Raw genomic sequence first — 13,169 nt, forward strand, 5'->3', positions numbered from 1 at the left:
CACAATGGAGTATTCCATCTGCCACTTCTTTGTCCAGTCTCTCAATCTGTACAAGCCTTTCAGCAGATTCACTGCCTTAGCAACACTATCTGTTCTTCAATCTATCTTGTTATCTTCTGCAAACTTGGCCACAATGCCATCAATTTCTTCATCTAAATCATTAACGTATAAAGTGAAACACTGCCATTTCAACACTTGATCCCTGTGTAAGTCCATGACTCACCAGCAGTCATCCGAAAAGGGCCCTATTGTTCCCACTCCCTGCCTTCTGTCAGTTGGCCTATCTTCTAATCATGCTGGCACCATGTTGAGTAGCTTTATGTATAGCACTTTATGAAAGGCCTTCTGAAAACCAAATAACCAAATAGGTGACATCCACGAATTCCCTTTGTCTGTCCTGCTTGCTACCTCCTCAAAGAATTCAAAGAGATTTGTCAGGCAAGACCTCCCCTCAAGGAAATCATGTTGACTTTGACCCATTTTGTCATGTGCTTCCAAGTACTCTGAAACTTCATCCCTAACAATGGACTCTAAAATCTTACCAGCCACTGAGGTTAAACTACCCAGTCTATATTTTTCTGTCTTCTGTCTCACACTTCTTAAACATTGGTGTCATACTTGTGATTTTCAACCCCTCTGAGACCCTCCCAAACTCTAGTGATCCCTGAGAGATTAGGGGTATATCAACCTTGGGTGATTTATTCACCTTCAGGCCTTTCAGCTTTGCCCAACACATTCTTTCAAGTAATAGCCACTACATGCACCTCTACCCCTGACTCTCTTGAATTTTTGTATGCTACTGGTGTAATCTACAGCAGAGACGGACACAAAATACTCATTTTGCTCCTCTGCTATTTCTCTATTCCCCAGTGTTATTTTCAAGTGGCCTGTTGTCCACACTTGCCTCTCTCTCTTACTCTCTATGTTCTGAAAAATCATTTAGAATCTTGTTTATATTTCAGGTATTGCTTAATTTACCATTGTATTTCATCTTTTCCTCCCATATAGCTTTCTTGGTTGCCCTCTGTTGGTTTTTAAAGGCTTTCCAATCCTTTGACTCCCTACTAATCTTCTCCATTTTGTATGCCTTCTCTTTTGCTTTGATGTTGTTCCTGACTTTCCTTCCCTTACTTGCCCCATCCTCCCCTGGTGAATTTCTGGGAATAATTTGGGAGCCATTCAATGAAATTCTGCTGTGGCTCCCAAATTACTCCCACAGACCCCTGCCATTGTTGTTCCCACCACCTTCCCTTCCAATCATCTTTGGCCAGCTCCTCCCTCATCCCTCTGTAGTTACCTCTACTCATCTGTAATACTCCTACATCAGACTTCAGCTTCTCCTTCTCAAACTGCAGGGTGAATTCTATGGTCACTACCTCCTAAGAATCCTCAATGAGTCTGCCTCATTACATAGCACCAAATCCAGAAATGACTGCTTTGGCCACAAGCTGCTCTAAAAAAATCCACTTGTAGACATTCCACAAATTCTTCTTGCACTCCATTAGCAACCTGATTTTTCCAGTCTCTCTGCACATTGAAGTCTCCCATGATTACTGAACGTTGTCGTTCTCATGTCATTTTTCTGTCTCCTGGTGGATTTTGCTCTCCACATCCTGACTACTATTCAGAGGCAGAGGAATGGCAAAGGAAAGAGTGAGTTGGAAAATTCAATATTGAGCTGAGAAATATTGAGACACTATGCCTCAATGGAAGATGAGATTTTGTTCTTCAGGTTTGCATTGGGCTGCGTTCTAACTGTGCACAAGGCTACAGATTGATTTGTCTGAATGCAAATATGATAGGAATTAAAGTGACAGGCAACCGGTGGGGTCACTCTTGTGGACTGAACACAGACACTCTGGCTGCTGAACACCCTCTATGGATTTGTTTCTGCAATGCAGGGGGAGGCCACATTGATAAAACCTGATACAGTGCATTGGATTGGAGGTGCAAGTGCATCATTATTTCACCCTGAATGGAGGAAGGAGAGCGGGTATAGGTATAGATATTCCAAGCCCTATGATTAGCTGGGAAAATTCCAGAAGAACAGGAGTGGTAGGCGGGATTGGAAGTCACATAGGGAGAGAAGTCTGTGAAATGAAAAGGAGCCAAGAATATGTGTCTGGTGGTGGAATCAAATTGAAATGGGTGAAGATTATGAAGGATGACCAGTTCAATGTAGAAATTGGCGTGCAGGAGGGAACACTCTTCTTGATCTGTTGGGGAGGAGAGGGATGAAAGTAGGGCTGTGGTACACAGATGAGGTATAGTCAAGGACTTCTTCCACCATGGTAAAGGGAAACCCACCAATCAGAAAAAAAATGTAGATAGTTCAGAGTCAACTTCCCAAAATGTCATAGAAACAGAAATGTCATGGCAGCACAGAAACAAACATCTTCACCAAGAATTAATAACAGATATGTCAGTTTCTGCCTCCTCCACCCACTTCATAGCAACACTGTTCTTCTTCAGATCTCCTATAAGCCTTTTACCTCTTACCCTTTGCCCTTTAGTTTACCACACTTTTGCTATTCTAATTTTGTATCTCTCTGTCAATCCTTCCTCATCCTCCTCCACTCCAATTCTCTCCTCATAGCTGAAATGTTCCATCCAAGGCCACATCCTGGTGAATCTCCTTTGCTCCCTAATCTACAATCATGACATTACTCCAGAGTAGGGACTATTTCTCATCAAAGCCAGAGCAATGCTGATGGAGAAACTATGGGAATGGAATATCATTCTTATAGGAGGCCGAGAGGGAGGAACTATAGGTGAGAGAACAGAGGGAGTCTTTGGGCTTACAATAACAGTTTCTAAGTCACTCATCCCCTGGGATGAATCCAGAGGTAGAGATGGATCATATAAAGATAAGAGCAAAGTAAAGAGTAGAGACCTTTAGTATTTTACCATCTTCTTGTTGTGAGTTAGGCTGACAACAAATATTTATTCTTAGTCTATGGGCTTCCATAGCTATTTCACTCTACCTTACCCCCACCTCTGCTACATTTGCTCTAGCAATGCGACCCTCTCATTGATGTCACTGAAATGTCTTCCTTCTTCCTGAACTATGGCTTGGATCCAGTTGACTGGAGATGACTGCATATGCATGAATGCAATCAACACACCATAGTATGAATATGACTCCGAGACCACAGTGATTAACAATCATTTTGGGTGTCTTGGTGGGAAGACCCAAGCATTTGAAAAATTACATGTAACTCAAAAGAAACATTATGAGGACATTGAAACTACAGAAATTGTCCTGTTACCTTTGTTGTAACATATCAAAATGTGCTGTTGTATTGGGTCAGGGAGTCTCTCTGTCTGTCTGTCTGTCTATCTGTCTCTCTCATAACTCCAAAGGCTCCCAAATAAGGACTTTTATATCTATCAGCTGTCTCTCTTTGGTGACTTTGTTCCCAGTTACAACATTCCCCTTCCTTCCTGGACAGAGAAGCTCCCCTAGTCCTCAGTTTTCATAAGCCCAACTTCCGTATTCAACAGATAAACCTTCACATGTTCCACCACGTCCAACAAGACTCCATTCTGGATATACCTTCCCTTCCTCACCCCTTTTAGCAATTTAGTGGGATCTCTCCCTTTGCAGTTCTCTGATCTGATCTCCTCCTGTCACTGTCATGGTCCGGTCCGTGAAGTCCGCATTCCAGTTCATGGTCCGGTCCGTGGACTCAGGACTCTGGGTCTTCCAGCTGTCCCTCGTTTGGTTGAGTTAAGCATAGGCACCTGATTCCCATCTTGGGGCTTGGAATATAAGTAGCCTTGGGGTTGAGTGTGGGCTGCTGGTTTGTCTTGTCAGTCCCCCTTGGAGCAACCTGCTGGTGGAAGGCTAGAGTGGCCACTTGTCATCTTTAGGCCATGTTGGAAAACCATTGCTTCCTGGAGTCTTACTGTTGGTAGTTGGAGCTGTCTTTGTGGTATGGATTTGGCTGTTTCCTGGGCCAGCTGAGTGGCTGCCAGCCACTCTGAGCTAGGTAGGGATCTGGTTGTTTCTGTAGCCAGCTGAGGTTGCTGGCCAAACTGAGACTCGGAGCTACCCTGGAGCAGAGATGGAACTGTCTGTTGTTCTTTGGTGTTTGTCTCTTCTTGTCCTTGCCTCTGTGGGGTAAGCCAGTCTGTTTTGCCATTGCCCTGCAGGGGGTCCTGTCTTGTCTTGTCTTTGCCTCTGTTGGGTAAGTCTGGCCATTCTGTCATTACCCAACAGGTGGACCTGTCCCACCTTGGTGTGGAGAGGTTGAGTCACGGCTTGTTTAAGTGTAAGTCCTGGCTCTATGTCTATGTACTGTTCTGTCTTATGTTGGAGTTGTGTTAACGATGAGTCCGGGCTTTTTGAAGCACAAGTCCTGGCTCTACATTGATGTTCAGTTCCCAGTCAGTCTCTCAGCTCCAGCCTCCGAGTTATCAGCCTCCACTTTTCAAGATGGAAATCCCGCGTCCAAGCTCCAAGAGCCCAAGCCTCGAGGATCCCGCAGCCAAGCTCCAAGGGCCCAAGCCTCGAGGATCCCGCAGCCAAGCTCCAAGAGCCCAAGCCTCGAGAATCCCGCAGCCAAGCTCCAAGAGCCCAAGCCTCGAGGATCCCGCAGCCAAGCTCCAAGAGCCCAAGCCTCGAGGATCCCGCGTCCAAGCTCCAAGAGCCCAAGCCTCGAGGATCCCGCGTCCAAGCTCCAAGAGCCCAAGCCTCGAGGATCCCGCAGCCAAGCTCCAAGAGCCCAAGCCTCGAGGATCCCTCAGCCAAGCTCAGGCCTCTAGACCCCAGCCAGTCCTGTCCTGAAGCCATGTGATGTCCTTGCCTGGTTCTGGGGTCCAAGCCCGAGGCAAGACCCAGGTTCTGGGTCCTTGTTCAGTCTTGGGCTCGGAGTCGAAGCCTTGTCTCCTAGTCCATGGTTTCTAGTCCTGGTCCCGCTTTCCCTAGCCCAAGTCTGCGTTCTTGTTCCTGGTCCTGGTCTGAATCCTGTCACGTCCCTAATCTAGTCAAGTCCTGTTCCTTGTACTTCAGTGTCTATCTTGCATTTGGGTCCACCCTTGCTCCCAGCACTCCCCCATTGTGACAGTCACTCTGTCTTACAGCAATTTCCCATGTAACTGCTGGAAATACAACAATCTAACTAACTTTCCTACTCACCATGCAGGGACCCAAACAGTCCTTCCAGATGAAGCAGTGATTCACTTGCACTTCTTACAACATTCAGTGATCTCCCCTACACTGGAGAAACCAAGCCTGTGCCCTGTCCACAGGACTGTTTTAGCCCAGAGTTTTCTGTTGCCTGTCAGCCAGAATGAGAGTGGGATAATGAATTAAAGTGGAAAACAACGGGAAACAAACAGAACTAATGTGAGGTTTGGATCTAAAATGCCAACAATTCCTTGTCCCCATAGATGCTGCTCAACTTGCTAAGTTCCTCTAGCATCTTGATGGCAAAGGCTGGGGCAAGAGTAAAGTGATCAACTGGTACCAATGCATAATGGTCAATGGTTAGTTTGTGACTAGTTCTTGGCTACTGTAGAAAAACATTTGGGACCAGGGCTCTGGATGGTGCTCCTGCCAGTTTGTTGAGTAGGCTTCCTCAGTAGGAATCAGGTAGACTCCCAGAGAGAGGTTTCACATGAAAGGTTTCATCTCTTCCAACATGGAGTCCATTTGCTATTGATTGCTAAGAGTCCAGAGCATTTATTCTTTTGGATCTGTGCAGAAGATAGGACTGAATAGGTCTGCTGGTACTTGGACATCCTCCACAGGTCAGTGAGATCTGAGACTTTATGGGGCGTGCTGTCAGTGGAAGCTGAGAGGTCAGTTTGCATGACAAGTTCATACCTGTCAATCACCTCTTCCTCCAGGAACACCGGAGCATCTCCATGCCTATAGAATATAGCAGGCTGGACACGTTTCAAACACACAGCTCACGCAGATCATGTGGGATAGTCAAGGCCTCGGTAACTCTCACCATACATTCTGCAGCAGAGATGCGGCCCAAGCTGAAATGTGTATAGAGTCATGAAATGGAATGGGTGACCCACCTACCTGAATACCTTCCCTTGATTCAGCAGAGCTGTGACCAAAGGTGAGGCAAGCCCTGGTCTAAACGAATGTTGTATTGAATGGACCAGTTGACGTGGATTATATTGTCCAGCACTGAGCCCAAGTAGGGCAACATGGTCTATTGGACTCTTCTTATCTTTGGGATTCTGCTACAAGGCTGGGTTGTTAATGGTTTGACTCAAATGGGACACCTTATTGAGCATAAGACCACAAGAAATTGCAGCGATGGGAATGCAGCTTAGCCCATGATCGACGTCGCCTACATTTCCCACTACTTCGGCAAAGCAGCCAACAGTTAGATTAATCTTAGAAAAGGTTAAAGGGTCAGAACAAGATTTTGGGCCAAATGGCCTTTATTATGCCACACTCTGTTCTATTAGCATAATCATGGACCCAATGCAATCCCATTCATTCTTTCTTTTCCCTCTTCCATCATGCAGAAGATACAATAGCTTAAGAACACATACCACCTGGCTCAAAGACAGCTTCTTATCAGACTTCTCATACACCAAGAGATGAACTCTCGATCTCCCATGGCCCTAACATTTTATTTGTCTACCTGCGCTGCACTTTCTCTGTAAATGCAACATTACATTGTGTTCTGTTTTCACTTTGCATTATCTCAATGGACTAGATTAGATTATGAGGACACTTAGTCCTGTCTTATTGTCATTTAGAAATGCATTACGAAATGATACAATATTCCTCCGGTGTGATATCACAAAAACACAGGACAGACCAAGACTGAAAAATGAACAAAAACCACAATTATAACACATAGTTACAATGGTGCATCAATACCATAACTTGATGAAGAACAGGCCATGGCACAGTAAAGAAGTTCAAAGTCTCTCAAATGTCCCACATCTCACACAGATGGGAGAAGGAAGAAAACTCTCCCTGCCATGCCCGACCACAGTCCGACTCTGAGTCGTCCAAAAGCTTCGAGCCTCCGATCAGCCCTCTGACACCGAGTACCGAGCACCATCTCTATCCAAACGATTTGACCTCGGCCTTGGTTGCCAGCAGCAGGCAAAGCCGGGGATTTTGGGGCCTTCCCTCCGGAAGATTCTCGATCGCCCAGTAACAGCCACAGTAAACCGGCGTTTCAGAAATTTCTCCAGATGTTCCTCTATGCTTTCATATCTGTCTCCATCAAATCAAAATTGTCCACGGCCTCTATTTAACAGATACGATATCATTTTCACTGGAGAGTTGCGCGCGCTGCGTCGCGCTGCCATCTTCTCCTCCCACCAGACTTATGTATTTAATTAAGATGGCGCTGGTAACTGGCGACTCTGCACGTGCTCTCCTGAGCAAACTGCCCTTTACACTATCCTATACCCAAGAAACCCTTCTAAACCTCCAATCTGCTACATCTAGCAAGATCAACAACACCCTGTCAAAGCTACTGACCCAGCTGCAGACCACTGTGCCAGAACTGCTTCTTAAACTCTGGATCGCATCTGGACCTGATGGCCTGGTCTGAGGCCCACCATGTTCCCGGAGACCCGTGGTCTGCTACCGTGCTGGAGTACTTGGAGACACGGCCCATTCTAAGAGCACCTCCAGAGCAGATGACCACACAGAAGTGATGGCGGAGACCTCAAGGTGCCCCAGACGCTTCCCCGGAGCGACCACCATAAAGCCCCGTTGGTGGCCATCCACAGCTGCCGGAAGTGAGGCCTCCGCCGCTGACCTCGGAAATCGAGCCCGAGGCTCGGCTGGAGAAGAGGTCTCCGCAACCATGACTCAGTTTACGGACTTGTTTCAGCCAGGAGCCCGGCCATCCGGGATTAAGTGTCAGCTTCGGGGCCCGACCCAATCGACAGCCCTGGCCCCTGGCAGCGGAGCCTCCCCTGTCACTCGGCCCGACCTGGAGCACCCGACGACACGACCCACTGATCGATCCCTGCGGGACGCGTCACCTACCTCAAAGAGCTGACAACAACACACTGCATCAATGGAGACCTGGAAAGATGCACTATTTACTGAGGAAGCATGGGAAAAGAGCTGGGCTGCTGGTCAGATTGAAGTTGAGGGGCTTCAGGGTCCCTATGCCCACCATCCTATTAACTAATGTGCAAGCCATAGAGAACAAGGTGGATGATCTTAAAGGGAGACTCACCTACTGCAGGGAGATGCAGAACTGCTGTGTATTCTGTTCCACCGAGACCTGGCTCTCCCCTACCACTCCTGATTGTGCCATCCAACCAGAGGGATTTTCAATCCATCGGATAGACCACACGGCGTCTTTGGGCAAGACGAGGAGAGGTGGTGTCTGCCTACTGATCAACACTGCGTGGTGCTCGGACACAGTGGCACTGACAAGCTCCTGCAGCCCAGACCTGGAACACGTCAGTGAAGTGTCGTCCCTACTATCTGCCCCGGGAATTCACCTCGGTCATATTGACAGCGGTCTACATTCCCCCCCAGGCAGACGTGGAGTGTGCTCTGAACATACTGTATGTCAACATCAGTGAACTTGAGACCAGGTATCCAGAGGCTTTACTCATTACAGCCAGGGACTTTGCTCATTACAGCCGGGGACTTTAACCAGGCCAACCTCAGGAAGGCACTGCCAAAGTTATACCAACATGTCTCCTGCCCCACTAGAGGCCCGAATATACTTGACCACTGCTACACAGCAGTCAAGGATGCCTACCGTTCTGTCCCACGACTTCACTTCGGAAAATCGGACCATCAGGCCATACTCCTCCTCCCGGCTTACAAACAGAAACTGAAGCGGGAGGTCATGGTGTCATAAGTGGTGTCGCGTTGGACGGAGGAAACGGATGAGATCCTCCGTGACTGCTTTGAATCGGTGGACTGGTTAGTATTCAAGGACTCGGCAGCTAACCTCGATGAGTATGCCTCAGCTGTCATGGACTTTATTTGGAAATGCACGGAGGACTGTGTGTCTCGCAAGACGGTCCGGGTATTCCCTAACTGGAAACCTTGGATGAAATATGAGGTCAAGTCCCTTTTGAAGGCTAGTGCTGCAGCTTTTAGGTCCGGGGATACCAGTCGCTACACAGAATCCAGGCGTGAACTCCGGAAAGCCATTAAGGGCGCCAAGAGGCAATATCGAGCCAAGTTGGAAGCCCAGGCTAACCAAAGGGATGCCAGTAGACTATGGCAGGGACTAAATGAGATTACTGGGTGCAAAGAAAAGGCTGGGAATATCAATAACTGTAGCGCTTCTCTTCCTGACGAACTTAACGTATTCTACGCAAGATTCGAACAGAAGAGGAGCGTCCCGCTCCCTCTGGATGAACCGGATCTGGTGGCATCGAGATTCATCGTCACCGAGGAGGACGTTAGAAGGGCCTTCCTGAAGATAAATCCAAGGAATGCGGCGTGCCCAGATGGCATCCCAGGACGGGTTCTCCGGGCCTGTGCAAGCGAGCTAGCTGGAGTGTTTGCTGACATCTTCAACTGCTCCTTGCTTCAGTCTAAGATCCCCTTGTGTTTTAAGAAGGCAACGATAATCCCAGTGCCGAAGAAGAGCAAGGTGGCATGCCTGAATGACTATCGACCTGTGGCTCTGACATCAATTGCTATGAACTGCTTCGAGAGATTGGTTATGGCACACATCAACCACACCCTACTGGTCAACCTCGACACTTTGCAATTCGCCTACCGGAGCAACAGGTCAATGGCAGATGCCATCTCTCTGGCCCTACATTCCTCCTTAGAACACCTGGAGAATAAAGACGCATATGTAAGGCTCCTTTTCATTGACTATAGCTCTGCCTTTAATACCATCATTCCAAATAAACTGATTCCTAAGCTCCGGAACCTGGGCCTTAGCACTCAGATCTGCAGCTGGATCTTCAGCTTCCTCACAGACAGGACCCAGGCTGTAAAAATAGGGGAGCAACACACATCAAAGTTGCTAGTGAATGCAGCAGGCCAGGCAACATCTCTAGGAAGAGGTACAGTCAACGTTTCGGGCCGGAACCCTTCGTCAGGACTAACTGAAGGAAGAGCTAGTAAGAGATTTGAAAGTTAGAGGGGGAGGGGGAGGGGGAGATCCAAAATGACAGGAGAAGACAGGAGAGGGAGGGATGGAGCCAAGAGCTGGACAGGTGATTTGCAAAAGGAATATGAGAGGATCATGGGACAGGAGGCCCAGGGAGAAGGAAATGGGGGGGCGGGGTGTGGGAAACCCAGAGGATGAGCAAGGGGTATAGTCAGAGGGACAGAGGGAGAAAAAGGAGAGTGAGAGAAAGAATGTGTGTATATAAATAAATAACGGATGGGGTACGAGGGGGAGGTGGGGCATTAGCGGAAGTTAGAGAGGTCAATGTTCATGCCATCAGGTTGGAGGCTACCCAGACGGAATATAAGGTGTTGTTCCTCCAACCTGAGTGTGGCTTCACCTTGACAGTAGAGGAGGCCGTGGATAGACATATCAGAATGGGAATGGGACGTGCAATTAAAATGTGTGGCCACTGGGAGATCCTGCTTTCTCTGGCGGACAGAGCGTAGGTGTTCAGAAAAATGATTTCCCAGTCTGCGTCGGGTCTCGCTAATATATAGAAGGCCACATCGGGAGCACCGGACGCAGTATATTACCCCAGCCGACTCACAGGTGAAGTGTCGCCTCACCTGGAAGGACTGTCTGGGACCCTGAATGGTGGTAAGGGAGGAAGTGTAAGGGCATGTGCAGCACTTGTTCTGCCTACAAGGATAAGTGCCAGGAGGGATATCAGTGGGGAGGGATGGGGGGGGAACGAATGGACAAGGGAGTCACGTAGGGAGCGATCCCTGCGGAAAGGGGGAAGGGAAAGATGTTCTTAGTGGTGGGATCCCGTTGGAGGTGGCGGAAGTTACGGAGAATTATATGTTGGACCTGGAGGCGAACAAGCTCTCCTCTACAATCACTCTGAGCACCGGTGCCCCACAAGGCTGTGTACTCAGCCCCCTGCTGTACTCACTGTACACCCATGATTGTGTAGCCAAGTTTCCATCGAACTCAATATATAAGTTTGCTGATGACACAACAATTGTAGGCCGTGTCTCGGTTAATGATGAGTTTGAGTACAGAGAGGAAATTAAGAACCTGGTGGCATGGTGCGAAGACAATAACCTATCCCTCAACGTCAGCAAGACGAAGGAATTGGTTGTTGACTTCAGAAGGAGTAGCGGACCGCATGACCCAATTTACATCGGTGGTGCGCAAGTGGAACAGGTCAAAAGCTTTAAGTTCCTCGGGGTCAATATCACAAATGACCTGACTTGGTCCAACCAAGCAGAGTCCACTGCCTAGAAGGCCCACCAGCGCCTTTACTTCCTGAGAAAACTAAAGAAATTTGGCCTGTCCCCTAAAACCCTCACTAATTTTTATAGATGCACAGTAGAAAGCATTCTTCTAGGGTGCATCACAACCTGATATGGAAGTTGTCCTGTCCAAGACCAGAAGAAGCTGCAGAAGATCACGAACACGGCGCAGCACATCACACAAACTAATCTTCCGTCCTTGTACTCACTTTATACCGCACGCTGTCGGAGCAGTGCTGCCAGGATAATCAAGGACACGACCCACCCAGCCAACACAATTTTCGTCCCTCTTCCCTCCGGGAGAAGGCTCAGGAGCTTGAAGACTCATATGGCCAGATTTGGGAACCGCTTCTTTCCAACTGTGATAAGACTGCTGAACGGATCCTGACCCGGATCTGGGCCGTACCCTCCAAATATCCGGACCTGCCTCTTGGTTTTTTTGTACTATCTTACTTTCCATTTTTCTAATTTTTCTATTTATGATTTATAATTTAAATTTTTAATATTTACTATCGATTTGTAATCCAGGGAGCGGGAAGCGCAGAATCAAATATCGCTATGATGATTGTGCGTTCTAGTATCAATTGTTTGGCAACAATAAAGTATAAAGTATGAAGTGACTTTTCTGAACTAAAGCTTTTCACTGTACCTCAGCCCCTGTAATAGTAGTAGTAGTCATACTTTATTGATCCTGGGGGAAATTGGTTTTCGTTACAGTTGCACCATAAATAATAAATAGTAATAGAACCATAAATAGTTAAATAGTAATATGTAAATTGTGCCAGGACCAGCCTATTGGCTCAGGGTGTCTGACCCTCCAAGGGAGGAGTTGTAAAGTTTGATGGCCACAGGCAGGAATGACTTCCTATGATGCTCTGTGTTGCATCTCGGTGGAATGAGTCTCTGGCTGAATGTACTCCTGTGCCCACCCAGTACATTATGTAGTGGATGGGAGACATTGTCCAAGATGGCATGCGACTTGGACAGCATCCTCTTTTCAGACACCACTGTCAGAGAGTCCAGTTCCATCCCCACAACATCACTGGCCTTACGAATGAGTTTGTTGATTCTGTTGGTGTCTGCTACCCTCAGCCTGTTGCCCCAGCACACAACAGCAAACATGATAGCACTGGCCACCACAGAAACCACAGATGATCAGAAACCAGTTATCAATTACACCACTCTTGGATGCTGCGCTTTGGTCAGCCCAGAATTTCCATTATCAATGAAGTTCTGAGCTGGGGAAGTCCTCCTGCTTCTTATTCTGCTCAACCCAGATCTGACAGAACAAATTCTGGAATCTCTCATTCTCCCAACACTTTGGGATCGGCCACACAGAGGCTGCTGACATTTAGGAGGCATACACTTGTCAACCTGTAGATGGGTGACTCGAGAGCTGCAGCAATAAATACACTGGGAATAGAGTGGTTGGTATACCAGCCATTGACGGCATTGACAGAGCCAATCATTTCCCTCAAGGGTACGTTAAAACTCTCCCTCCAGGGATGACACACTTAGCTCTACTAATCAAGAAAAGGGACATTTGTGGAAAGAAGTACACCATCCCATGGCTGGGGGTGTACATGTTCAGGTGAATGGTGAGGTGTGAAGTGTAGCAAGCTTTGTGGAACTTACTGGTAACAGATATCCATCCACAACACTATCGAATAAACTTCCCTTGATCAAAGAGTCCCTGATTAATCTGCGTCCTTCCAAGAGAAGATTTAACCTGCTCTTTAGAATAGATTCTAACAGTGAATTAGTGAAGTTAAGCTACTGTCCTGTATCTTCTCAGTTAATCCTTTCCACTCTCTCTAAACAGCTTTAG

The sequence above is a fragment of the Mobula hypostoma genome, chromosome 12 (assembly GCF_963921235.1).
Source record: "Mobula hypostoma chromosome 12, sMobHyp1.1, whole genome shotgun sequence".
Taxonomy (NCBI): Eukaryota; Metazoa; Chordata; class Chondrichthyes; order Myliobatiformes; family Myliobatidae; genus Mobula; species Mobula hypostoma.